At 40.6% G+C, this 25,107-nt stretch overlaps 1 long non-coding RNA gene across 4 annotated transcripts in view; it reads right to left on the bottom strand.

Annotated features, from left to right (window-relative positions):
- LOC114012440 (uncharacterized) overlaps positions 1 to 25,107 on the bottom strand; it is a 518,537-nt gene that overhangs the window by 22,369 nt on the left and 471,061 nt on the right. For 3 of the 4 annotated variants that reach the window (XR_008748980.1, XR_008748981.1, XR_008748982.1), the window contains 6 exons: positions 13,488 to 13,604; positions 12,128 to 12,347; positions 10,941 to 11,029; positions 7,800 to 10,404; positions 6,909 to 7,032; positions 6,666 to 6,815 (listed from right to left, as the gene is read on the bottom strand). This is a non-coding gene — a long non-coding RNA (uncharacterized LOC114012440). Of the gene's footprint in view, positions 1 to 6,665; positions 6,816 to 6,908; positions 7,033 to 7,799; positions 10,405 to 10,940; positions 11,030 to 12,127; positions 12,348 to 13,487; positions 13,605 to 17,207; positions 17,353 to 25,107 lie in introns of all 4 variants that reach the window. The other variant, XR_008748979.1, reaches the window with a different exon arrangement.

The following is a 25,107-nucleotide window of genomic DNA, read 5'->3' as shown; positions in this document are numbered from 1 at the left end:
AAGGATTTGCTCTGAGGCTTTTGAGGAGAATTTCTACTTATAAACGTTTTTTCCCAGTGGCCTGCTGTGCTTACACCTCTCTGGTCTCTCCTGCTCTCTATGTAGATGTAAGACAATGGTGACAGTTGAAATGTAGCCAGTTAACTCTTGGTTAGCTCTGAAAGCTCTTCTACCTCACTGTTCAGTTAAAGAAAGGAAATATTAGATCATACTTTAAAAAGTGAGTTCTATAAAAACAAATTGCATGTTACTGCTTTCTTATCACTACATAAACCCCACAGAAACAGTCTAATAAATGACCTCACCACTCAATTTTGAAGTATACAAATTAAAGACAGCAACAGATAAGCCAAGAGAGATTAATGTACAGTGTGTGCGCCTGTATGTGTGTGTTTGCATGCCTTTATGAGGATATACCCATATGCTGTTGACATTCAACCTCTGGAATAATAATTAGGGGAAAAGGCAGATGTGTAAATTCATCTTGCTGAGCAGCGTATATATGTTGCACTAGTCCTTGATTAATTCAGGGCTTGAACACTATTTACTCCAAGACACAAGGTTTCTGTTTGGATATGTTAGCTAATAAAGGGGTTGAATATGAGGAAACAATGAACAGCCCAAAACGATGGACTAAGTTCAATACCAGTAAGTAAAAAGCAAGGTTATTTATATTATTTCAGCTTTGTAAAGTAATTGAAAAAAGACACCCTAGGCATTTTGTTGGATGTCACTGCATGCTGTAAAGAAATCTTGGGATGTATTAAACTTCTCAAAAAACCACCATTAGCCCTTCTGACAGTGCTCGATCTTCAGAGGGATTGCTCCTCAAAGGGGTGAGATTTTTAAGGTCAGGAAAGAGCAGACAGAGGTGTCAGGTCTCCTGAACCACTGCTGGAAAACCATGCCCATTCCAAAGTGGGGGCCTGGGTATGCCAGGGGCAAGGGCATGCCACTCCATGGTTTATGAACATTATAAATTATGGATAATAGGAAAAGAAAATAGTCTCTGCATTTTACATGAGCCATTTTTGTATTTTATTTGGCAAACAATATCTGGTCAGTATATTTTAAATACTTCAGTGCTAAGTTGGGAAAACAAGGAGGTGTTTGTAAATATGATAGACCATTACAACATACCGCTTCTCATTTGAAAAGTCATTTGTGCAAGAAATGATTATTGACCCATGATATGTAAATGATTGAAATGCAGAAATTAATATTTGGGTCAACTCATGTATTTTTCAACCATGAAATGAAAAGCTCAGTATTCACATTCCAATTCATACATTAAAGCATTACAGCACTATTACTTGGCTATTGTATTAATTTATTATTGTCTTAGTTAATGACATACAGAGTTATACCCCTACTTTCAAATGAGGAAAAGGCGTTGCTATGCCACAGTATTGTTTCAGTCCAGGAACGTCCCTTAGTCTGGACTCTTCCTGTACTGGTGACAATAAGCCAAAATCACAGCTGAGGGAAGCAAATAAACAGTGCTGCTTGCACTAAGGAGGTTTTGGCCCTAATATACCTTAAATGTTGCAGCGGGAGAACTGGCTCCTGCATTGCAGCTCCTCTGTCCCCACTGGGCTTGATTCTCATCTCCTTCAAGTAAGTTTTACACAGGTGTGATGTTTCTTATTTACGGCAATTAATCCAGAAATATAAGTCAGCACAGGATCGGTGCATTTAGTACCCTAAAGTAGTTGTCTTTCGGTTTCTTATTCTAAGGGGTTTTGTATCTGCACCCCCTTTCTCTTTCCCTGAGCGGTGGGGAAGTCAGTGGGAGTGTGGGTTTTCTAACTGGCACATTTGTCCTGAGGGAACCACAACTGGCCCCTCAGCCCAGAGGGACTTCTGTTACAACAAATTCAGTGCTCATGAGACATGCCAGGTTTTTAGCCTCAGAGACTCAGGTGCTCTCTTTCTCCCTAGAAGGAGCGTCCCAAGACATGAAGCAGCGTTTCAACCTTAGTCCATGCTATGCTCAGCCCCCGAGGTGGCGAGAAGGCAGCCCCATGACTCTGCGATGAGGTACTTCATCAGCCACTCAGTGCAAAGGTGCTTAGCTGAGGTTGTCAAGACGGGACAAGCTGTGCAAGCTAAACCTACAATATGGTTGGCTCTTGGGCTATTATCCATTGCATTTCAATTCCATTGGCTACCAGGCATAGCTGGATTGAGTCTGATTTAAGGTCAAACATCCAAATAATTCATTAGTATCCTATAAACCATGTGTTCCATCTTCAAGGCTTTTTATGCAAAAGTAAACAAAGCTTCATTCTTTGTGCCACAGAGTATTGCATCCCTTGATGAGTCTATCTCCTTAAAGAGATGTATAATTTAAATACAAATAAATGTATGAGTGAAACCCATGTAGAACAATATTCATGATAGACAAAATGAATGAAGAAGAGATGGGCAAAACAATTTAGATAATACCCGAAAGCAAAGCATCACAGCTAAATCAGGATTAACCCATGAAGCATGATGTGCTTCATGAAATGACTTTGGTATGGTCTAAAAACTACGGCGACTCAAATGATTTAAGCAGGGCAGTATTCATCAAAGTTGCTCCAGCCTTCGTATCTGTTATACACATATTGGGTCATGTCTATGAGAATGGACCTGATTTTTGTTTTTAAAGTTAAAATTATATATAATTATATTTGCATATATTTTATAGAGAAAACATTAATATTTTTTCTAGGTAAAACAATTTTATATTTTAGATACAAGTTATTTTACGCAGCTTTAAACAGCAATAGACCCAGCTCTACATGGCTTGCAAGATAAGGAAGTACCAGTATAAGAGCATGTTTGGGTGGCGAAGAACAAATGTGGTTCCCCCAGCACTATATAAAATGGTGATGGAGATGAAGCAGAGGCAGTGGTGGTGTTCAGCGATGTAGCTGCTGCCCTCATGGTGTGCTTTAGAAACTGCCCACACCGGCCAGCTGCAGGGAGGCGTGACACCCTCTTGGTCCTGCCCAATTAATCGTCCTCTGGTTTTTCTTAGCCTCTGGTGCAAAAGGCAGACCCAGATGACTAATTCTGGCAATAAAGGCCCTAGCTGCCAATGAGACCTCCCTTTGACAGGGGTGTGATTTGGTTTTAATTTTCTTGTGGTCCATTCGTTTATTTGAGGCTAATGGCTGACATGAATTATAGCATTAGAAGGGAGAAGCACGATTTGTACTAGCAACCTAACAAAGATGGCATGTCCACCAGGGGTGGCAGGGACAGAGGGTGCAGTTTCTTAATGCTTTGACCACAGGAGAAAAAGAGAGACTGGCAGAGCCTCTCCTCAAAACCCAGTGCCTTCCCCCTGCTCATTTGGAGGGCAGCATCAGCTGAGAGCACAGCCAAGGTGTAAGCGGAAGAACATGTGCTATTTTGCAACGGATTCATGTGGGAGTCTCAAACCGACAAGGTGATGATTACTGTGGCCCCAGCCAAGCACTGCCTTTGTTTAACTTTACTAGTATGAGTAAGCTAATTGGCGTCACTGGGCCCGTATGTGTGCTTAAAAGTTATGGCCGTGTTAAAATGCTTTGGTGGGTCAGGGAATAATGGGTGTTTAGCACCTTGCAGGACACAGCCCTGGGAGCAAGCCTTACCATGACCTTCTGCAAAGTGGAGGGTGTGTTCCCAGGGCCTGATTTTGTTCTGCTTGTGGCTGCACTGCCCCACGCACTCCACAGCCGCATAATGCTGGGGATTGTCTAAATCGTGAAACAACATGTTGTACCAGGGCAGCCAAAAACAACAATAAAATTAGCAGGAGCCAGTCCAGCTGACTCTATGAGAAGCTGCAGAGTTTCAAAATTAATCTCAAATTTACCTCTAACCCTGAAAACAAAACTAATTGCAGAATGTAAGGCTCCCTGAACATGTTAGGGAACTTGATGGGAATACCTCAGAAAAAACACAAACACTTTAGATAAAGCCCCCATTTTAATTGTATCAATTCTGCCAATTAATGATAATGGAAGAGCAGTCCAATTAGCTAAATAGCTAATAGTTTTATCAAGCAGAGGCTGGCAATTTAAAGCAAACAAATTCTTTCTAATTTTATCCCCTTGCACACCAAGATGTTTAAAGGATAATGGGGGATCCAATAAAGGATATTGCTCAAATAGAGCTACATTTAAATCGCCTAATGGCTTTAAGAGTTTTACCCCAATTAACAAAGAAGAAACATGAACATCCAGTGACTTCCAGCATAGTATCTAAAAATCTTCATTAAAAAAATAACATATTCTCCAACTAAGGGCAGAATGGAAAACATCACTGACTTTTCTCTTAAAAACACTGAAATCTCCCAAAACAAAGGCTCCTCTGTAACAGCAGAAGTATCAGAGAAAAAGGACTCTTCTGTCTAAGCCCCAGTATATAAATCATCTTCAAAGTATGGTCATTAGTTTTAACATAACTGTGGATTTGAATAAAGGAGATTGACCTATCTAACATATTTAAGACCAAATCCTACTGTTACCTAAATCTGAAATAAGTTAAGGCTATTGAAGAGAATCAAAAGCCTTTTCAAAATCAATAGCCAGAACAAATTCCTCATGATCATAATTTTGAGGATAAAAAATCCATTAAAGTGATGTCTTTGATTGCTATTAATGAAGCAATCTGGAATAAATCCAGAGTGATCCATATGGATAATTGAATCTCTCATTTTCTCACATTTTACAGGGCTCAGATTTGGGGCCTGATTTATATGACAGTGACGGGCAAAAGGCTCCTTCGCTTTTGACGCTGGGCTGCCCAGCCTGGACAGTTGATGGCAGGGTCTCTGAAGGGAGCTAGAGGAGCCCTGCTCTCGATGCTCATAGAAAGAAGGGCTCAAATAAATTCGCTTCTGGTCTCCACCACAGATCCCCAAATACCTCTCCTTCAGTGTAGGTCTTGTGGAAGTTGCTGTGGGCTGCAGAAACCACCAAGGTGCTGCTAATTAACTGGCACAAACCTCCCTTCCCCGTATCCCCCACACCCCTGGTTGCTCAGAGGTGTTTGGCACTCTCAGTGTCCTGCCAGGCTCAACAGAGACAGGGATGTCACCCATGGGCAGAGGTGGCCTCCAGGAAAGGTCCAGGTAAAACCTTTTTCTGCAGCTTAGCTGATTTTTGCAAGGAGGGAGAAGGACTTTTCCTCACTGTTAAGGTCCTGTTTCCCCAGCTAAACAGTAAGAGATTTAGGCTTCTCCCTCATTTTTTTGAAATAATGCCACAAACCCAGAGGCAACGTCCCCCCTCAGTCCTGAAGCTGTGGCCAGGTCACCCCACCCCAGGGTGGGGTGGGTGCAGAAGGGGCCCTGCTCCTCCCTACGCCCTGCCACAATGCTGCCCTAGGAGCTTTATTGCTGTCCTCCTCTGTCAGACTCTTTCCAGACAGGAGATTCCAGCACCTCACCCCTCAGCACCAATTTTATGGCCTCCAGATATATCCTAACCAGTCTCTTCACCCACTAGCAGTCCCACTCGCCCTTCCCTGCACACCCTGCTGCCAGCCAGGCCACCTCCATGAGTCAGCCTGCCTTCCTCCCTCCCCTTGCCCTGCATCACTTCTCCCACCTGGTTGTCATCTTCCCTGGTACCTTGGTTTCTCCTTGCAAAGTTGACCACCCCTATTTCTGGTTCCCTTGGAGTGGCTAAAAAATTTACCAATTAGCCCAACAACAGATTTTGAAAATTTCAGCAGAAAACCACTAGTGCTAGAAAGGAATACACAGATTCCATTTGTGACTTTGCTTTTTTGCTGCCTGTAATGTCTCTCTAGGGTAGGTGCCCACCTCCTTCACCTTCCCCAAAAGTCAGTTGCCCGTGGTCTGGAAACTGTCACATCCTGCAAAATGCTCCTGGCCCCGTGCCACAAGGCCAAGACTTGGCCTCCAGCCTTGGAGCAACACTGTTTCAGTCAGAATTCAATAAAGTACTTGTATTATATGAACCTGGTAGGAATTGATTGTTATTTGAAACCAAATTTTAGGTTTCAAACAAGGACAAAAAAGACAGCAGGTCAATACACCTTGTACAGGTACCACAGTAGGTCAGAAAGATTATTATCACCCTAAATTATCTTTGAGTCTAATTTCACAGGTGTAACAGCTCCTTTTCCTTCTAATCTACTGACTGCACACTGAAGGCAAAAGCTCAGGGGTTTGGGTTTTTTTTATATATTTTTATCCAAAGCAGATGCAGAAAGGTGTTTATAAAGCTGAACTATAGTAAGCAACAGTAACTAACAGAACCATCTGTCTCTCCAACAGCTGAAATTATATATAATAGCTTTCACTCTAACTTCACAACCAGCTGATAGTCTCCTGTTGCTCCCACCCCTGCAACTCTTTTTTGCATTTAGTTGCCACTAAAGCCCATGCAACTCTGAGCTGGCTTCTGCTACGAGGACTGCTTCTGTCACGTCAGCCAACTCAATGGATCCATGTCTCAGAGGTGCCTCTTTGTAAAAGGGTGCCCTCGGGTGACCAGGGTCGATAGAAATTGCTGCTTTTCCATATGACACTGCAATTAGGATAGAAGATGTCACCTTTCTACCCTTATTAAAAATGACGTAAACATAAAAACATTAGACCAAGCACACTAGGTTGAACAAAAATCTAACTATTACAATATTTTATGTCCGTTACTTACCAGTTCAGAAGTGGAAGTGTAAGACCAGGTCAAAGGCTGCAGTTTCAAAGGCAACATGTATCCTTCTGGCAATCTTTGGCTTGTCCAGAGCTGTAGCTGGTAGGGTTACCAAAAGCTTCAAGCTAGACTGTAGGCCAGTTGTTGACAATTCTTGGGAATATATAGATTTCTGTTATCATTTTAGAGTACAAGTAACTTTTTCCCCCTACTCTTTAGAGGTCTGAAATGATACCTGCAACTCACCTAAAAGGATCACTCGTTTTTCATTTCCTCAAATCATTTAATGGGCTTGAATCTGAGAGGTGAAAGCAGACTCTTCACCATGAGCTTTCTGGAACTTCTGCAGACACAGTAGCTCTGGAAACACCTGTGAAATGTTAAGAGGATTGTCAGGTAAATTGGGAGAATTCAAGGAACCTGAACCAGCATCAGCAACTTCAGCATTCTCTACTGGTGATGAGAATAACTATTCACAACCAACATTTGCCCTTGCAGATGGGTGCTTCCAATAGCAAAAGCACTAAGCCCTGGCATTTGTAGGATGGCTTGAAGACAGTGGAGCAGGCTCCAGGAAGCTTGCTAGCTAACGCAGCCCAGCCATGTGACAATCTACAATGACCACAGATCAGCTCCTACGTAAGCCAGACATCTAATTTAAGGGGTGTCCTTAGACAATTATTTGGAAGATTCAGTAGGGAAATTTGACCTGGAAAGTGAAATGCCTTTCACTTGTGTAGAGGCAGTGTCTAAGATGGAAGGAGCAGGGAATGGGGCGGGGTAGAGGAGCATTCAGGGTGGAATGATTCAGACTGCTGAGCCTTCCTGTCATGGCCCTGACACAAAAGAACTCTTCTACCATGAAGTAAAGCTATCAAAAGTAAGATTTCTTCACAGCCAGCCAGGGTAAAAGAAGGGATAGACGTAGTGTTCTTCCTGATGTTAAAGAGTCTCTACTGACAACGCTAATGGGCAACATAGAAAATCACAGTCACAGCATTTTCTTTAAACGCCTCTGTCACTAGTAAGCTCAGGGACACAGACAGAAAAATACAAATGCAGTTATGAATTCCATTAGCTTTTCTGAAACCAAAGGAATTTTACCACCAGAGAAGAACAAATTCTGCTCCTACTTACAGTGACGTAATTGCAGGAAAGCTGACAGAGTACTACTAACTCAGGTACCAGAAGAATCTGCTTCGAGCTCCTGGAATGTATGTTAGGCTGTGCTGAGCAGCTGTAACTATCTCACTACATTGAATAAGAGCAAGAGAGAGAGAAAGGCCTTTTATGACATTCTAACCATTAAAAAGAAACCCAAACACAGCTTATTTTTGTAAATAAATGTATTACCTGAAAAATAGTCGCACACACTCATTTGCACAGTATTTGGTATACATCTGTGCTCTTCAGTAGATTATACCAAACTTTAAGTATTTCATATAATTAATGCCAATATGCTTTATTTATTTTTTATAAAAGAAAACAACTTCTAATTAGCCTTTTTGATGCGTAAAACTTCAGTATTTCTCCCTAGTGTTTTCCAAATCAGGTTCCTTTCTTTACACTCCTGCACAAAGAGTGAGTGTGAGGCTTATGAACCACTTAAGTCTTATTTTGAAGACAGTTTAAATTGCATGTACATGATAACTAAGTCTTGAGCTGGCCCTTAACATGGGGTGAGGTTCACCTACTATGAGCAATGTTGGAAGTCCACATAGTATAAACTGGCCTTGTAACAAGTCAAACATTCCGATTTCCCACTAAATTCTTTCATAAATACTTTTCAACCAAAGCAAACCCTACTTGCCTTCACTGAACCTCTGGAGAGCCTTTGGGAAGAACAAAACCTTCACAGCAGTGACATTCAGAGGCTTATCACAACATGCCAGGGACACAAGTAAATCTCAAGCAGTAAAAGAGTACAACTGTGGTGAGCTACCTAGATTTAGCAATAAAGAAGGTCAAGGTGCTCTCTTTTTTGTACTAGTCAACCCTGCAGAAAGGCCAGACAAATTAAGAAGTTTTTGCCAAGCCAAAGGACTGGTTCTATCAGCAGCAAGTAGCACGAGGATGGAAAGCTGAGTGTACAGATTCCCTGGTGTTACCACCTACCCCTCTTTTTCCTGGGAGAAACTCAGCACTGAATTTACATTTACACAAAACCATGGCACGAGACTGACCAGATGCCTGTTGGAAGCAACAGGAATATTTTCCCTTTGCTTTGGGTCTTGGCTAAGCTCTAAATGAAATCAGAGCTAGACCTGAACTGTGGAGGCATACAGGAAAAAGAAATTATGCCTCTCTATTAAATTGGACAAGCAAAGTGCTTTATTGGGTGCTGAAACAAGATGTGAGATTCCATGACAAGCTCAGGTTGCTTTTCTTTCCCATGTAGCTCTCATTTAACACAAAGATGCTTATTATCTTATTTTCCATATCATGGGGCCCTCGACCCTGAGCAATAAATATAGTATCTTCCCTAGAAGCGTAAAGGGCCTGCTTTATAGCCTTGGCAAGAGAGTGTACATTGGACTTATTGGTTGATTTGTTAATTCAAACAAGAATAGCAAACTCCTAAAATTTTGGCCAAATTAACATCTTTTTGGCTGCTCCAGTGAGCTAATATTGTTGTGGAAACCTGGAAGCAGTAGTCAAGTCTTTGATGATTTATTTAGTTGGAGTCATCTAGTAGCTAATTGTCTGCAATTTTTAACCTCATTCATGTGCACTGCTGATTCTTCTTCCAGCATCTGCAGTATTCTCCTTAAGCTTTCTTAAATCTCTGTATGTAACATTTCCAGACGGCAGTTCAACTCTATCACAAATATTTTTATGAACTTGCCAAACCACATCCAAGATCTTCAGACTCAAAAGTTAAAGATAAAATCATCCTCAGAGGGCACCTCACCCTTCTCCACCCAGGCACATGAAAAAACCCCAGCTTTAGGCTCCAACATTTTACATTCATAATGAGTCACAGCTTAGTTGCTGGGGTTTTTTTTTTGTTTGTTTGTTTGGTTTTTGGGTCTTTTTGTGGTGGAATTTTCACCTTTCCATTCTTCTCCTGGATTTTTCACCTTGGATCCATATCAAAAGAGAGAAAATACTGGTGAACCATGTAAAAGGCCCATCTATCTTTTCTGTCTGTACTGCAGATCTTACCATCTCTGTAGTGCTGGCCCTAGTGAAGTGTGTGCCTGTCAGTCATTGCAGATGTACCATAGGAAGAATGAGCGATGACTAGGCAGGGAGGTTTTGGCCAGAAGTGCAGATGACTTTTGTACCACATTGGCAGTAAGTCTTAGCAGAGATCAGAGCTAACTACAATGCTCAAGACATTTGATGACTGTAACCTAGATCTTCCTGGGTAAGTTCAAAGAAGAATCTGATTCATTGTGTGGTTCTGTTTCCACCATGGTTTAAGGATGGTCCTGAGGTCCCGATGTCTGTTAAGTCATAAAAATATAACAGTTCTAGTCAGATTTCTAGATAATCTCATGTGATTCTTCATGAGACAAGTTCTTCATGTTGATTTTCTGCATTCAATTATTCTGGTGCATGATTCAGCAATTGTCACCTGTCGCTTTTGGGGTTGTTTCATGCCATGAGTGGACAAAGAGCTCTTTATATCTGGTTTCTGTCTCCTATTTGTATGTTCATGAAGAAGCCTGAGTCCCTTGAGAGATGGAAGATAATCTATTTGGGCAATATTATCAGCATCATCTACTATGGTCCATGCCTGCAGGAAGATATTTTTGAAAAGACTAAGTTCTATTTTGCTAATGTAGCCATTGCTTGAATGTAAAATATAATTAAAGTACCCACCCAGGGTGTATGTTGTTGTGTAATTTTATAACACTACGTCTAGATGAGTGTTGGCATTCTACCTACGTACTTAACCCCACCCAGGAATGTTGGTATTACACAATTACACACATCCTGTTGACTAATTACATAATAATTAGTATTTTTAATATTCAAAGATGCACTCAAATTGGTTAGACACGATTATATGTCACTGCAAACTAAAAAAACCCCATAACAAATACACGTAGTGAGCAATGCCGTTCAGACAGCTTACTGAGCATGGACTTATCTTCCAGCAGACAGCACATAATACTTCACATATCATACATTTTAAACACAGTTGGCAGACCTTCCCTCCCCCACTGTTACTTTGAGTTACACCTGCTTTATAAAACTGTTAAAGTAATTTTGTATTCAGCACAATTAGAATTTCTGTAGCCTGCCTACTTCTGACTTATGATCACTTACCATGACCAGAGATAATTTTTGGCTGAAAAAGCACTGTGACAAGCCTGGGAAGGAAGACTGTTCTTTGCAATGGCAATTCTGGAAGGAATCTGGAAAATGCACTTTAAGTTAGCAATTACCTACAAAAATATCCCAAATACTGTTGTTTTAAGAAAGCACTACTGATGAGCCCGAGCCACTTGGATTTGGAACAGATTTTCCACAAACTTGAGTGGAGCATCTTGGTCTGGGCTCTTAGTTCTCATGATAGAGATGAGAGGCCAGATGCAAAGTCTGGCTCACCATTTGGATTTGGGGGCTTTAATATCACAGACTTTTTACTGCAGCCAGGTCTTACATGTACTTACAAAACTGTTTAAGTTACATAACTTATAAACGTATTGTTAATCTTAATTCAGTCAAAATTCACAGAAGGTGGTACAGAGGCCAAGCTCTGGGTCTTGCCCAGGGCAGTTTTATTAGCTGCTATGTGCCCAGTGGATTGTATATGATGTTTCAATAGCGTTTCTGGCTTGCCATTCTTAATTTCACTGGAGCCCCTAGTTGACCCCCATAGACCTTTATGATGGAAAATACGGACTGTCTTCCCAACTACATCTACGTGTTTGTGGGGCAATAGTAAAAAGCAACAAACATTTTGCACATAACTTCATTCTTTTTCTCTTAATGAATGTGATTTTAAACTTTTCAGTTACTGTGGCAGCAAATGATTTCTCAAGGCCTTGAGAACAAATGGCTGCCCAGGGGTTTCTTATTGGACTGTTTCTCTTTTCATGGGGCAAGAGGTTATAGTGCAAGACCAGCTTCTTTACTGAAGAGCAACTTCTTTCTGCCCTGGCAAGTTAAAAGTTGGCATTTTAGTCTAAACATTTGCCCCTGCCATGCAGTTATTTTTTAGTGAACCAAGACATCTATGAAAGCAAACTGAGGCTGTTTGGAAGGAGCAGGATGTAAGGCTGCTGAATAATGCTTAGTTCAGGGTCAGATGCAAAGTAGCTTCACAACGGTCCCCTCCCCAGAGCCTCAGCAACCCCTTTTCTCTACCCCAAGTAGCAGCAAAAAAGTCAGTACACTACTGCATTTCTCTGTGTCTGGAAGACACTTAAAAAGAGACCAGCTTTTTGAATTTGTAACCTGGTTTTCTGTAACTTCTAAAGGCTTTTCTTTTATGTTCACTGCATTCCTACCTGGTGTGCTTCATCCATGACTCTGGCAGACAACAAATTTCTGTGGGACAGGGGAACCATCCTCACCTATACACCTTGGTCACCGCTGGCAAGCACACAGCAATCTGATTTCACCTTGAGAACCAGTGTTTACCCTGAGAGCCGTTGCTTGAGGAAACCATTCTTCCAACATGAAGCCCCCATCGATGTGATCGGTCAAATCCGTCTTTTCCCTTATTTCCTAAAGAAAAAGAAAGCCACAATGAACTTAAGCACTTTGTAATTTCCACCTAACAGAACTGCTCTGGCTCATTTGCATATATGATGAACAGTATTTCATTATTGAAAATAATCCAAAACAAAAAATTGCACCTGGCTGACAACATAAGACCAACTTGCTTCCTGATGCGATTTTAAATGGCTGAGATATTAAAACACTGAAAAACGGGGTTTATAATGGAAATACTGACAGACTATTAACTATAGCAGCACTGCTCTAATAAATGGAATAGCCTGTCGTAATCTCTAGTTCATAAATATGCAAATACAAGGCAGAGGATTTGCTCCAAAGGATGTCTCTATAATTTTAACTGACCTTTACTGATACTAAATGAGCCTGTTGCTTCTGGTTTTGAGCATTAAATAGAAAGTACATGGAATCCTTTCTCTCTGCATCCAAGGCCCACTCTGGTTCCCATCAGCGCCAATGGCAAAATCCTCGCTACCTTCAACAGGAAAAAATCTGGCCTCAGAACATCTAGAATGTGAGATGCCTGGCATTAAACTGAACCCTTGACTGTACTTGATTTTAATTCTGTTCTCATCTGTGTTAATTATTATTATATTAATTATTCTGTTTGGGAGAAATTAAGCACACATTCACCCCATGTGTCAAAGAGCTTGACCTGCCAAAAGGCACTCGCTTGTTCAGTGATAAACAGACCATCAACACAATGATATAAATGTTGAATTTTATCCAGTTTCCTGTTCTGAACCAAATGGAGGTAAATCCACTGACTTAATATTTAATAACCTAAATGTAATTTCTTTTTTGTGCCTCGCATTGCACAGTAAAGAATTGGATGGCTAGCAGTTTTGCAGATTCCCAACCCCTAATTATTTTAAGCTATTCATCCTGGTATCTGTCTATTGATGCTCAGCCAAATTGCCAGCAGGGGAGAGATCTGTCCAATCCAGGAGCTAAATGAGTCACTGAGAGTCAATCTGTTTTTTTCCCTTGCTGCTGGGATTTCCTTGGGTCCTGGCCTCTCTCTGCTCCAATCACACACACACAGCTCCAGGCATGGGTCCTCTTTGGCTTCAGCTGCCTCCTGTCTCCCCATGTCTGCTCTGCTCATCACAGCTGTTGATGGGTTCTCACCGGCTGGCCACAGAAGACCAATGCTTCCATCACACTGCTCTTACAGTTCTTGCTCTGAAGGGAAATGAAGACATCTTGGCCTTGTTGAATTTGCTGCTGAAGTAATACATCAGGTATCTAGATGGAAAGCAAACCACATGAATAAAATGTGTCATCTGGGTTAGATACTAATTTATTTGCCTTAAGTTCTGGGAACAATATTTGCGCTTTTTCCAGAGAACTCGGTTAAGTTCCATAGAAACTGAATACTAATATGATTTCTGCAGTATGGAAACAAATATAAAACAGAGAAAAAATAGACTCATCAAAAATATTAGCTGTTCAGTATTAAAATGTCTGACAATGCCGCAAATATAATTTATAAACAGGAACATTTAGAGCCTAACTATTCACTAAAAAGCAAATTCCTTGCTTCCTTCCTTTTAGGGTCAGGATTCAATTACACAAAAATATGCAGCAGACTTAAGGACTGCATGTAAGATTAAGATAACTGGTATTTCATGGTAAATGATTAAATTAGCTGACACAGTTTTATCCTGAACTTTGCCATTAAAACTGACATTTTTGTGCCACGCACATTGTAGGCTGCTGGTAATCTAAACTGCCTTTCTTCTTTCAAAGACTTTAAATAGCTGAAGAACTCTTGTTCTTTACTCATTTGCAAATGTGTGGAAAATATATCTACATCATAACAAGATGAACTAAGCACAGGACTTTTTTTTTTTCATCATCTATCATACAAATACCTTAAGAAAACAGCAAGGAACTTCCAAATGCCCAGATTCAGCTCTACAACATGCACTTTAATCAAGTCATTTATGTGACTCCACAGAGATGAGAACATGCTGTCCTCCTCATGGTGAGTAAAAATAGAGAAATGACAGAAGTCTCTTACTAAAAGTTTAATTATTCCTAGTATACAGTTCTAAACCACTTTATGTTTATTCCTCTTCTTTTCAGGCTTAGATGTTTTATGATGGCAGGGAGTTACAGGAATAATTTTGATAGAAAACAGAGTTAGGACTGGATGGATGAAATGTCAGAGCTGGTGGTTGTAGTAGATGGGAACTGCCCTTCAGTTGAGCTAGTTGGGAAGGAGCAACTCAACTCCTTTGTGAAGATACTCAGCCTTCAAGACAAAGTGAAGGCACATGGCATTGCACATAGCAAAGGCAAGGCGAGTCTCATCAGAGACCTGAACTATGAGCGAAGTGTATCTTCTGAGTATTGCACTGAGAGACTGTCAGAACTGGGTAAGAAGAAAAGCCACAGAAGCTCTGCAGAAATTAAGAAAGGCAGCCTGACACGCAGACAGTGCATCCCTAGGAGATGCCAAGGGTGAACATAAGGAGGAATGGGCTCTGGCTGAGAGAGGTCTCACAGGCAATGGGATAAAATTCTTGTATTCATCTAGTCTTTTGACTTGTCCTGTGGTCAGAAAAAACAGATCTTTGTCCTTTTCTTGTAAATACATAGAGTTACAAAGAAGTAGTATGTGACTTTCACCAACAATTTCTCCTCATAATTAGAATAACCTAGAATATCTCAAATTTTTAGTTAGCCATAGAGTTCAAAAGAAGTAGCTCTAACAATACAAAAGCACAGGGTCTGCAATACCAGTCCAGAACAGTGGTCCAGCATGTCCAGTCATTCACAGTCAGGAGCCTTACATGCTTGTGAAAATGATGCAATAGGAATGACAATAATTATTATAGAATAATCTACCTGAATGGGACACTTGAGTCCCCACTCACAGGCTCTGAAAGTTGAAGCTTTATGAAGAAGTCATGCATGCATCATATTATACTTCTTTCTGTGCACTGGCACAAAGATAAAAAAAGTCTCCAAATATTGACTATACAATTTGGAGGGGTAAAGGCATGTCTCTCTACTTCAGCTTTTAGTAACTAAGATCTCTGCTGAAACAGATAGTGGAAGCTCAACAGACACTAAAAAAATTGTGGGTTTTATTCCAGCAGAGAATTTGGCCCCTTATTCTCAGTGCAGCCTTATCAGAGGTGTGTCCATAACAGGAATGTTATAGCAAAGCTTCTGGATTCCCTGTTAGCCGTACACAGTTGACTTTGGACTGTGGACTCTTTTTCACATCTTGGAACTTCTATTAGTTCTAACACAGAAGAGGAACCAGCTTTTTACAGAGCACCTTCCCCAGGAGTTAAAAACTGTAGTTATACAACACTCACACAGTCACACCACTATCATCCACTGATGACTTTCAGTGAAAAGAAATGTCCATGAAGACAGTTTCATTGTTTGAGATCTTATGCAAATGCTGAACAACGAAACCCTATCTGATTATCAAAAAATCAAACCCATATGACCATCTCACAAACTCATTTATTCAATTAAAACTTCTCAGCTCTCCTACATAATTTCTTGGCTTTTTTATATTGTGCAAAAGATATAGCTACTTTTACTTATCTTTGTACGTTTTAAATTTTGAAAACCTTTCACAGCAGAGGTTATATGAATCATCTAGCTTTTCCTATTCCAAAATGTTTCACTGATCATTCATTATTAACTGAGTAAAACGAAGATAACTATGATAAATTTTGATCTATCTCAAAGTATTAGAAAGGATATGAAAACATCTTGTTCACAGTACTAACTTTTAGATGACATATGAGGGTACACCCCCAGTTTTCTTACCGTCACGTACAATAAGGCTCTTAATAACCCAATCACTTCTTACTACATTTTTTCCCATTCCTAGGCACTAACAGTTTCAGCCAGGTCTGCCATTTAGCAGAAACGCATTCAAACAATACAACCAAGAAGGGACTAGGTGCTGGTGACAGGAAGCCTGTTGATGTCAGAGATTAGGAACCTAAATAATGTCTAGGTTTTTTTCTAATTAATGTTTGTTCCCTAAACAGTTCTACACATGTATAAGCCTTTATGTGAATGCTCTGGAAAGAAAGTAGTCTGTAGCCACTCTTCTATCTGGGAGTGATGTTTTTCAACACATCTCAGTACCTGGTGCTCTTTCACTAAATATACTGCTATGTAACTGTACACAATAGTTGAAAATACCACGAGAAAACAATCCTTTTCAAGTTGCTCAACACAGGAATGAAACAACCTAGAGAGGAAACACACTAATCCAGAAAGAAGAAGGAACTAGAAGAAACTGGCTCATTTTAGTGAGTTGAGATCCTGGATACTTCTTGCTGCCTGTCATTTGGCTCTCCAGGCAGGTGGGATAGACTGAAGTTAGCAGGGCTCTTTGAGGTATACTCCACAGCTGAATGTATCTGGAACAAGCTGTTACACGATTTTAGTCATTTGCCTCTTCAAATGATTACAGTTTCACTACAGCCCACCTCAGCTTGAGTTCTCCAAGGTCAGAGAGGGTCAGGCCTATGTGTAAGGGAAGTAGACAGGGACAGAAGTTGTGCAAAGCTGGTTGTGGACTTAATAAGGGCTTGATTCTGTACCAATAAAATCAATGGGAGTTTGGCTCACGATTGCAATGGGAGGTGGATCAACGCTTTATGCCAGCTGTTCCCTGCTGGGTAGGGATAATCCCTTTGAAACAAAATATTTAACTTGTTCTCAACTCTGTTGTTGTAAGAAGGTTTCCCATGATAATGCTTTCATGAGAATTAAAAGGTGTGTCCCATATTTTTCTTCCGAATACCTGCCATTTCTGTAGTACACATTTCTGCTATTAACCATATGGGTTTACAAATGAGTTACAGGGTGGATCATCTGTTTGTTCTGCTGGCCATGACAGCACTTCTTGCAGTTTCCTCAGCCAGAAGAAGAAGCAAGGAGGCATGTTAATTCAAACGGCTACAGCTGAGGTGGGATCCCATGGGCAGAAGTAAAATAGCTAAGGTCCCTGCAGGCAAATGAGAAGATGATAGAAAAAATAAGCTGCCAACAGTCATGAAGGCAGTCACGAAGAACAGAGCGTGGGAACAATATCAAAGAGAGAGGAGCTAAGGGAGGACAATATTAACAATAAAATCAGATATGTGTGTCCTGAAGTCTGGATCCAAGTACAGCATTTAGGCTCAGTTGCCGTTTTTGTGTTTTGTTTTTACGTTTTACAGGGGAAATGCGGTTCTGAAACATGTCTGAAGCTGTCCATGTTGTTTTACAGATCAGCAGCACACTGTGGCTACTTGTAGCCCCTGCTGTGTTAGTCAAGTTCAAAAACAATGTGGAAGTTGGGCCCATCTACCACAGCTTTCAGTTTGGTTCACTCCCCCTCACCCCTCTGGCTAAGATCCATTTGGCTAACAGACCTGGAACATAAAGTCTGCTAAGTTTTATAAAGCAATTATTTAATTTTAAAAGTCTCTTCCATTGCATTCAAATGAAATTTCCATAAAATAGAGAATCCTCCATGTCCTCCTGGGAACTTTTGTTTACTCCATAAACCATGACACTTTTTGAAAGCTCTAGAAGACTTCAAGAGAGGAAACTTCCAGATACAGAGCTGTTTGGTCTGTCAACTGGGAACTGAGCTTTCCATAGAGTTATGACCTCCAGAAGCAAAAAATGTATGGAATTGTTTGAGCTTAAGAGACTGTGACATTTTTATAGAATGAAAGGAGGAACTGAGAGATACAATGACAGAGCCCAGAGCTGCATCTGTCTGGTTGTTCCATGGAGCATTCTCTTTATAGATTTTTATGGTTCTCCTAGCTGTAGCACTTGACCTTTTTGTCAAATATTATTTTAGATTATTAGGTGTGATGATTAGTTACTAAATATACCGTCTATAGTAAATAGGAAATTGTGTAGCCTGATGCTTTAGTCTCAGACCTTTCAGGCACTGCTCCCTTGACATTTAACATTAGAACACTGAATCCTCTTATATTAACTTAAGTCACTTGGTAAGCAAGAAGTGCACAGCATTTTCACACAGGAGACAGGGTTTTCTGAGGTAGCAGTACTAGAACAGGGATGTCTTCTTTCTCTTGCCTCCCCCCGCTAGCTTTAAGAAGTGTGAAGTCAAGTATAACTACGAGCCAGCTCATGTCAAACAATACAGCTTAGTCTACTGCCTACAAATAAGTGCATTTACCTTTAAAAGTTCTGTAAACCAGCACTTTGCAAATGACTCTGCCCTGTGTCTCTCTCCCTGGTGAACCCTTCACTCTTCCATTCATCCTCTCCTCTCCCTGGTACGAGAATTAATAATTTGCTATTTTACCTCTCCTCCCAGCACCTTTTTACCTCCATTTGGAAAACGCCTCTCTCCCATAAATCCCACCTTAAATATTTGGATTTAAAGGTATGTGGTTCCAGATAGCATGGACCCTGAATTTTTGAATATTTATCATAGTTTTAGAAGACAAAAAAAAAAAAAAAAATTCTTGCTGGAACGTAAAATTATTTTAATAGGAATGGAACAAAATTCTAGTGCAGAAACATCTATCACCCGTAGAGGACAAGCTGCATGAAGAAGAAAAAAGAGCCTTATTAGTAAACACTGTGGAGCATATTTAGAAGAGCACCCCATAGAGTCCATGTAACATATCTATAGTGTACAATTTCAGCTTGGACATAGACAGATTTAAGATCTGGGTAAGTGATTTCTCACTAGCAGCAAATCACAGAACTGCCTGATTTTTCAGCAAAGTAGATCTGGTTCTGATCTCAGTCCTGAAATGTAAGACTGGTACAGCTCCAGTCATTTCAGGAGAATCATTCCTGACTGATACCAAGGTTACAGTGGTCTATTAGATTTAATAAAACCATCTGCTCTAAATCCTAGCATAGATTTCCTCTTTGTTATTACAGGATGGTACTTGTTAGCCAAGCAAAACCCAAGGACTCACCCATTTGTGTGAGTAGTGCATGCACAGACCAGACTGCAGAACTGGTCCTCAAATTCACAGAGCTGTAATTACATTTTCTTTGATTATGCACTGATGTGATGGAGGCAGCCTATGCACAAACCAGGTAACACTACTCTTCTTGCAGTTTAGCTTCTTGGCAATTAAAACAAGCACGTTTGAGAATTACAAGAATTAGGAAAAATCACTTAAAAGCCCAGCTCTTCTAAAATCACCCAGTGTCTGAATGGTTAATGAACAGCGAATCTTGGGTAACCGCACCACTGTGCTCTTGTAAGTGTTGTACACTTTTGTCTTTACAATAATAAATATTACTGAAGCTGGAGATATTCCATTGCAGTTAAAGCATCACTATTTAGCAGACAATTGCTTCCAGAATGAACTGCTGCAAACCTGCTGTGCTCCAACACCTGCCAAATCGACTTCCTCCTGTGCCCCCTCTTTCCAGATGCCCTCCATGTTGCTTCCTTTACCTCTTAGCACACACCAGTGCAGTGACGTGACAGCATGAGGCTCAGGGCAGCTCCTAGTTGTTGCTTCCAGAACCAGAAAGAAATGGGACTCCTCTGCAGTCCTGAACAACAGCAACCTGTAACAGTGGAGCTGCAGCAGGGGAGAATTTGTTCCCCAGGCATCATACAGATACTTGCTGATCCCAGAAAGTCACAGAATGAGAAAGCCCGGTCGCACGCACAGCAATCCTACCTCTTAGGTGTTTCATTATAGAAGCGTGTGTTGGAAGAATTGGACAATCATTCCTTGATTCCAAGATATGTCTCTACAGAACAGGCAACACAGAAAACTTTTCTGACCTAATCACAAGAACCAGCACATGCCTGTTTATCTCAGTGCTCTGCTCCCAGCTGCTACACCCAACTCATTGGACCCACATGCTTCAGCTACCTTTATACCTCTAAGAAGTTTACACCTGCCCTAGCTGGAGATCTAAACTTCTGAAATCTATAGGCAAAGTAGTGATTGATTCAAATGCCTTTTTACATATGTATCTTGATGTAAGTACAGTCAGTCTTTGGCTATGTTCAGCTCCCATACAAGTAGATGCAGAAATGGGCATGAAGCAGGAAAAAGAGTTAACAAGAAGTAAAATAACTTGTGCCACATATAAGATCTTTAATAGTTCTTTTTATTGCTGCCACTCCAATCCTTTTGTCTAAGCTATTGACACAAAGGAGATCAAAAAAGGGTTTTTTAGAACACAGCAGGTTCATTGGCACCATTTAAGAATTTGGCTTGAGAAGTAAAATCACTGTTCATGCCACAGCTGGCCTTGGTCCATTGGTTTTGCTACATTACTAAATCTTTTTGCTAAAGAAAAAGAATTCTAATTCTATGTAACTGCAGTATTGCCTTGACCCTTGAAGTCCATGGAGCTCTTCCAGGACTACATGACTGCATAGCAGAGCAAGAATGTAAAAACTGTTACAATGCTGGTGCTTAAAGCAGAGGGCTGTATTTGCTGAAAGCTTCTGTAATGCTCTGGGCTGAAGATAAAAAAGTGGTATATGCATAAAACAGTTTCGAACATGATGAAATTTGCCATCTTACCTACTTATGTCCTAAATCAGTAATTTTCTAGTCTGTATGGCTTATCAGAGGACTTCTGGAGTAGCATTTTACTTGCATAAATTCCATTAGCTGTATTCATGAAAAGCCACTTCTAAAACAGTGTTACATTGATGAGTTTTCCCTAAATGGGTTAAAGTGAAATAATGGAAGTTAAACACAAAGTCCATAGCAGGAAGTCAGTAGCAGAGCTGCAGAGTATGCCAAGGGTCCTGGCACCTAGATGCAGCAGGCCAGACATGACAGCTCGCCCATCTGAAAACTACTCTAGTTAGCTGTCAATCACAAAGTAGGACATAAAGCTCTTCTCAGCAGTTAGTGGACATTAGCCAGTTACCTGTAGAAAATTCTGTGATTCATTCTCAGAATTGGAATTAGAAAACAATTGGATTTCACTGAATCAACCTGTCCCAAGTCCTCCAAAACATGCCATGCCTACTATCCCTTTCCTTCTCTCTGAAGAATTGTGTTTCTCAATGCACCCAACAACACCTACTGACTCTCAGAGGTAGCCTTAATGCAAAATCTCTGTCTTGAAAGTGAGGGAACTATTCCATATTTAAAATTGACTCTAAGGAGAAATCAAAATTCAGATTCCATCTCTAGAAGATGATTTGCCAGTTACACCATTTCAGCATTTGTTCTCATACTGCATGGTTTTCAAGAGCAATTTATCAATTGTGATACATTTTATAACCTCCCACAGTCAGTCAGACTTGTGGATGTTTGCCCTCTTTAACGTTTCCCAAGAAGTTTAAATGGTTTTAGTTGGTATGGAAGAAACACACACAGATATCTCATATAAATCATTTTGGCCTTTGGCCAAAATATATGTTTTAGCTGTGGGCATGTTTTCCTATGGCTAACCATTTCTTTCCATTACATCTAGCAGAAAGGATAACACAGGCTACATTTGTTGAGAAGCAGCTTTCTTATAAACAGGGCAAAACATAGTAGCTCAGCTTCCTCAACTAGGATCTTCAGGTTTGCACTGCAACCAGACATGGCCCAGGCACCATCTGCCCATCTGTGCAAATGTCAGCTCAGTCACTCCACTGTAGCCAGGACTTCTTGAGAAAACAGTCATGCTGCGAAAGTCTAATCTCAGTCACAAAGTTCTAACAATAATTATAACAGGTCCATAGCTCAAAAAAATGAGAACATACATACATGACAGAAAAATGACACACGGGAAGTGTGAGGTGTTATAAATATAATTGCTCGCATTAACATAACATGTTATATTCTGAAAAGCAAAGCATAGGCAAATGTGTCTTCTTAAAACACAAAAGCAAAAATTTTGCCTTTACATACTGATGTTTCTAAGCTATTTATGCCTAGTGCAGCTCCTGTCAGCTTATCACAAGCTGCATGTTTTCATTGCAATCTACTGCACAGCATCACTCCAGTTCAGCTGGCATTTGTGTTATAAGAAAACAAGATGGATTTCACTAATTTGCTTTACTCCTACCTTACAGCAATTCCTGTATGCAGAACCCTCTTTCTGTCTGTAATATTGTTGGGATGGTAGTGGTGGGGCAACTTCATCATCTCACTCACCCAGCTCCTCCTCTGCTTAGGCACCTGTCAGTTCCCACAGTTTTGGTGCAAAATACACCATTTTTCAGGCCTGAACATTTCACTGGAATGGTTTATGCCTTGTCCACCAAATATCACAGCAGGGAAGGGAGAAAGGTCAGATGGCATTACTAATAGGGTTACATTTCGAGAAATCTTCCAGTAGTGCATCTGGGGCCTCCAGGACACCTTCCCTCTGGTTATGTTGAAATAGCTGAGGAAGGTGAGCTAACCAGATTCTGGAGTACTTGCTTTACTTCTATTATTACAGCTGAGCCATGTGACAGGCATATATAGTCATTTCAGTGAGGTTTTCTCATCACTGAGTGCAGAAAAGAAAGAATATGAAACCTGAACAATACAATGGTATGTTTTTTAAATAAGAAGCAAAGACTTTTCAAGACTAGATATCATATAAATTGCTATTAGCAAATCCATATACCAATGATACACTCCAAATAAATGGCTGGGCATTTGAGCTAAATCTTGTTTGGCACAGTGCAGGTTAGAGCTCCAGATGGATGTAAGCCTGGGGGGAAAGACACGTCTGCCTACAGAGTAATTGTTACTACTGAAGTGAGGTTTTATATCTTCTTTCCCCATTCTGCATCTTTATCAATGGGTTCTACGCTCCTTTTTCACATAGGGGTCACATCACTTCACCTGTTACTTTCACTGGTTGATTAAAGCAACTAAGTGATTACTTGTTTGTCCCCTTGATCTATTAGGGCAGGTCTCATTGTAAGACTTCTGCAGATGATCAGCTGCATAGAACGGTCTCACTCTACAGCTCTCAGGACTAAAATTCCTAAACTACAGATAAATTTATTCTTCCTGTTAATAGTCTAGTTAATACATTCTGATTAGTGTCATTAGCAATTTTACAGGAAAGCTGGGCAATTTCTGTCATGATATGGTTACAGGACTTCATACAGACCCACATACATACACATACATTCTTTACTATGTTATTTTAACTTAATACAGCTAAATCTCCCTGTGCATTGACACTGCATCTGAGTCAGACCAAAGTCCAGACATGATGTCTGCTTCCTGTTTGCTATTACACATTGCTGCTGTGGCAAAATGGCTGACAAGAAAGAAGAAAGTCTTTGAAGTGTTCTGACAATCTTTGTCAAGAAGATCCCAGAAGCACCGATAAATGTTTTTTTCTCTCCCAGGCCTCTCAGCTTAAAAGTACCAAAGGGTTCACTTCTGCTACCCTTCTTATTCAAAACCCATATGAAACTGCTAGAGGATATTGTGAAATGGCATAGGCTACAATGTCATCAATATCCTGATGACACCAAGCTCTATGTCTCCTTTTCATTGAAGCCATATGTTACAGCTTCCTTGTGTCTGGCAGAGATAAGACATGGATGAAAGCCAGTTGGCTGAGGCTTTCTTTAGATAAGATGAAGGTAGTGTATGGGTTTGGCAAGGGAGAAGTGTTTTGAGTTGACAAAAATCTGCTTTCAAAGTTGAGGGAGATCCCCACTGTCAAAATGCACAAGGGATTTACCGCCTCCTACCTCATCGGGCTACCAAAGTGATGCAAATCTGTCTGTCTCTTCCTAGACTTGACTCACTAGGTGCTCATTGGGTTTCAGTTGCCCAGGCTCACAAGGTCAATGCAGGCCCTACTACGTCTCTGTCATTACTTTCAGATGTTGTCTAGCCTATTCATAAAGATACTGTGATAAAGACTTTACCCCTTCCTGATCTACTGCAGGTATGCCACCAGATTCCTAACAGAATACCGAGTATTCCTTAAGGATCAGCTGACATCCTTCTTACTGAAATTGAAGCCTATTGGTACTCACTTTTCCCCAGGAACATGAGAAAAGACTATTCTTTTCCTTTGGAGCAGTGTTTCCTCATGTAGTTGAAAACCTACATTATCTTCTCCTGTTTAGGTTAGACAACCCCGGATCATTCAATTTTTCCCCATAGACAAATTTTTTTTTAGATTTCTTATTATTCTTTTTGCTCTCTTTTCAAGCTGGACTGTATTTCTTGAAATGCAAGCCCCAAAAGGAGGTCACAGTAAATCAAGTGACTTTTTAAGCTTCTATTAGATATAGGTAGGCAGCAGCACTGTTTCTGCTTCAGGCCCTTCTGGCATATTTACTGGGTGGAGGATCTTTGCTTGTTATCTCTTCTGCAATATGATAGTATGCAGCTTAGCTGCACTCAGCCCCCCAAACAGAATTACTCTTAGACAGCACAGAGACACACAGGTCAATGCAAACCCAATAAATTCTACACTCATTTTCCAAATTCACAGCAACATTTTGGGTAACATCATGTTCCGCTAAGATGTCCATCCGTTTTTGCCTGCAATTCAGAGCTCTCCTCTTAATTGTTGAGCCTCCCTCCCATCACATCAGCTTTCTTTGACCTTAGTCCCACCATTAAGTGGAACCTTTCTGCTATAAAGCATTCTATCCTGATCCTCTCTCCTGCCCAAAGCTGCTGATTCTTCCAAAAGCTTGAGTCTTTATTACTCCTTGTCCTTGCTTTTCCTTAGTCCTTGCAGAATTTTCCACTCTCCACTTCCCCCCACCCCCAATGGAGAAGCTGGGGGAATTAATTTTCTCAGTCCATTTGACTAGATGATCATC

Source organism: Falco peregrinus, chromosome 10 (genome assembly GCF_023634155.1).
Source record: "Falco peregrinus isolate bFalPer1 chromosome 10, bFalPer1.pri, whole genome shotgun sequence".
Lineage (NCBI taxonomy): Eukaryota > Metazoa > Chordata > Aves > Falconiformes > Falconidae > Falco > Falco peregrinus.
This window is presented reverse-complemented; position numbering and strand designations above follow the sequence as displayed.